Source organism: Saccopteryx bilineata, chromosome 11 (assembly GCF_036850765.1).
Source record: "Saccopteryx bilineata isolate mSacBil1 chromosome 11, mSacBil1_pri_phased_curated, whole genome shotgun sequence".
NCBI lineage: Eukaryota > Metazoa > Chordata > Mammalia > Chiroptera > Emballonuridae > Saccopteryx > Saccopteryx bilineata.
The window spans coordinates 62,213,176-62,217,029 of record NC_089500.1 but is presented as its reverse complement, the minus strand read 5'-3'; positions in this window follow the sequence as shown (position 1 = coordinate 62,217,029).

The following is a 3,854-nucleotide window of genomic DNA, read 5'->3' as shown; positions in this document are numbered from 1 at the left end:
ATACAGCCAAACATTGTCAGTACAGCAATACTCATATGCTGCAGTGTGTGGTATGTGACAGGAAGCACGTTCTAAGTTTTGACAATCAGCTGGCCCGCAGGTTGAAGTTTTTTCATTTCTCCCCACTTGTGTTTGCTTGCCAACTCTGCTTGCTGTCGTGCAAGTCTTTCCAATCTTCATTCAGTGACTTGAACTTATTCACCCACATGTCTGAGGCCTTCAAGTCAGCAGCTTGTAGCTCAAAATCTCTGACAGAGACACTGGGGATGTAACCCAGGTCAGCGCCGTCCACTGCACACTCTTGAGGTTGGGTGATGAACTTAAAAAGATGAGTGCACTCACAAAATTCTCCAAAGCGCACTTTGAATGAATGCAGGAGATTAGACATGAAGCCCGCTAGCTGCTGGAGATCAAGATGTTGAGCAGGGTAACTTGCTGTGCATGCATCTTTAAACTCTCCCAGTTTTTCAAAGTGCAGTAAACAACCTGTTTCAATGTCAGTGATGAAGAGTTCCAGCTTGTTTTCAAATGCAAACACTGCTTGTTGAAGGGATAAGACTGTATTTTCAATGCCTTGCATTTTCACATGGAGCTGGTTCAGATGTTCAGTCATGTCCACGAGATAGTAAAACTTCAGGAGCCACTCAGTGCTAGCTAACTCAGATGCTCGATGTTTTTCATTTCAAGAAAAGTCCGGATTTTGCTCAGACAAGCCGCGATATGGCTGAGCACTTTCTCTCTTGACAACCAATGCACATTGCTGTGCAGAAGCAGACCAGGATAATTATTCCCAACTTCATCCAGCAGTGTTTTAAACTGGCGATCATTTAAAGCTTGGGCAACAATAAAGTTGACCACCTGAATGACCAGCGACATCACCTCACCAAGCTGCTCGCCACACATCTGAGCACAAAGCGCCTCCTGATGTAGGATGCAGTGAAAACTTAGGATGGGTCTCTTTTCATGTTCACGAAGAAACGCTACGAATCCTCTGTTTTTCCCCACCATGCACGGAGCACCATCAGTACACACCAAAATAAGTTTATCCATTGGTAGATTTTTTTCTTTAGCAAACTCAGTGAAAGACTTGAATAAATCCTCCCCTCTTGTTGTCTCTTTCATAGGCAAAACAGAAAGACTTTCCTCACGTAGTGTGTCACCGACAGCATACCTTGCAATCACATTGAACTGGGATAAACGGCTTACATCTGTTGACTCATCTAAAGCGAGAGAAAAGAATGGTGCTGCATTTATGTCCTTCACTTGTGTTGCCTCAATTTGATTTGCCATTATGATGGTACGATTGTGAACAGTTCTTGCCAACAGAGGCATGCCTTTCATTCATTTGATTATCTTGTCTTTACCTGAAAAGTCATCAAAAAGTTCATTGGCAACATCAAGCATGAATGTTTTGGCATACTCCCCATCTGTGAATGGCTTTCCGTTTCTCACAATTGCTAAAGCACCAGCAAAGCTAGCCGAATTCCAGTCACCTTATTGGGTCCAAACACAGAGTTGCTGCTGACTAGCTTGCACTCTGCACAGTAGCTCTTGACATACTTTCTTCCTGCTGTCCCCCGCTGGATATTTCAATGCAAATGTAGTATGACGTGTGTCAAAGTGTCACTTTATATTTGACCATTTCATCGATGCAATTTTATCATTGCATATTAGACATACTGCAGAACCTGCTCTCTCCACAAAGATGAATTCCTCTGTCCGTTCCTGCTGAAAAGTATAATACTCCTTTTTTTTTCTTCTTTTAGCCATCTTCTTTGTCAAAAGGGTTTCTGCAATTAGCTAGCTGACTACTTGATTAAAAGGAGGGAAGTTTAATTCCTGACCTCACAACAACCTATGTACATTATGCATTATCCAATAAAAATTTGGTGTTGTCCGGAGGACAGCTGGGATTGGCTCTATCCACTCACTGCCATGAACATGAGTGGTAAGAAATGAATAGATTGTAATACATGAGAATGTTTTATATTTTTAATGTTATTACTTTTTTATTAAAGGTTTCTCTGCGAGCCAGATGCAGCCATCAAAGAGCCACATCTGGCTCACGAGCCATAGGTTCCCAACCCCTGACTCACACAAAGGACATATCCTGGAGCACCCAGTTCAGATGATCAAGGAGACTACATCACTGGACCCCACAGGACATCTACTACATAAGGCTACCCTACAAAACTGGAAGTTTCAGAAGATTTATCTAATACACAAACACAAAGAGCGAGCCAAAATGAGGAGACAAAAATGAAGGCCCCAAATGACAGGAAAAGAGCTAAATAAAATGGAGGCAAGCAATTTATCAGATATAGAGTTCAGAGTAATGGTTATCAGAATGCTCAACAGCATTAAACAGGACATAGAAAACATAAAAAAGGACAAGTCAGAAATGAAGACTACAATATCTGAAATGAGATATAAAGAGTAAGTTGTATGAGGCAAAGGATTAAATTTGTGATTTGGAAGAAAAGGTAGAAAAAATACCCAACCAGAACAACAAAAAGAAAAAATTTGCTCCCCAAAATGAGAATAGTAAGGGACCTTTGGGCCAATATGAAGTGTAACAGCATCCACATCCTAGCAGGCAAGAAAAAGAACAGAGAGAGCAAGGAAGTGAGAACCTACTTGAAGAAATATTGACTTTTTTAACCTGCTGAAGGCAAAAAACAGAGAAGTCTAGGAAGATCAGAGAGTTCCTAACAATAAAAACCAAAGTGGCTCATACCAAAACACATGATAATTAAAATGGCAAAAGTTAAATACAAAAAGAAAATCTTAAAAGCAGCAAGAGAAAAACCTCTAGTCACCTAAAAAGGAGTTCCTTTAAGATTGTCAGAGATGATTTCTCAACAGAAACAATTTTTAGGCCAGAGGGATTGGCATGAAATATTAAAAGTGATGAAAACCAAGGACCTACAACAAAGACTACTTTACTCAGCAAGGCTATCATTTAAAATTGAAGAAGAAGTCTGGCCAGGCAGTGGTGCAGTGGATAGAGAATCTAACTGGGATGCAGAGGACACAGGTTTGAAACCCCGAGGTCACCAGCTTGAGTGCAGGCTTATCTGGCTTGAGCACAGGGTGCTGGCTTGGGTGTGGGATCATAGACATGACCCCATCATCACTGCCTTGAGCCCAAGGTCGCTGCCTTAAGCAAAGGGTCACACACTCTGCTGTAGTCCCCCAGCTCAAGGCACATGTGAGAAAGGAATCAATGAACAACTAAGGAGCTGCAATGAAGAATTGATGCTTCGCATCTCTCTCCCTTCCTGTCTGTCTGTCCCTATATGTCCCCTCTCTCTGTCTCTCTCTCTCTCTCTCTCTGTTTCTGTCACAAAAAAAAATTAAATTAAAGAAGAAGGCTCTGGCCAGGCTCAGTGTTAGAGCATTGGCCTGGCATGTAGACATATCAGGTTCAATTACCAGTCAAGGCACACAGAAGAAGCAACCATCTGTTTCTCCACCCTTCTCCCTCCCCTTCTCTCTCTCTCTCTCTCTCTCTCTTCCCCTCCTGCAGCCATGATTCAACTGGTTTGAGCACATCAGCCCCAAGTGCTGAGGATGGTTCCATGGAGCCTCTGCCTCAGGCACTAAAAATGGCTCAGTTATGAGCATGGCTCCAGTTGGGCAGAGCATTGGCCCCAGAAAGGGGTTGCTGGGTGTATCCTGGTCGGGGCTCATGTGGGAGTCTGAATCTTTATCTTCCCTTCTCTCATTTGGAAAAAGAAGAAAATATTTTTAAGAAGAAATAAAAAGCTTCCCAGACAAGATGAGCAAAGAGTTTGTTACCACCAAACAAGCATTGCAAGAAGTATTAAAGGGCCTGCTTTTAGAAGAAAAAG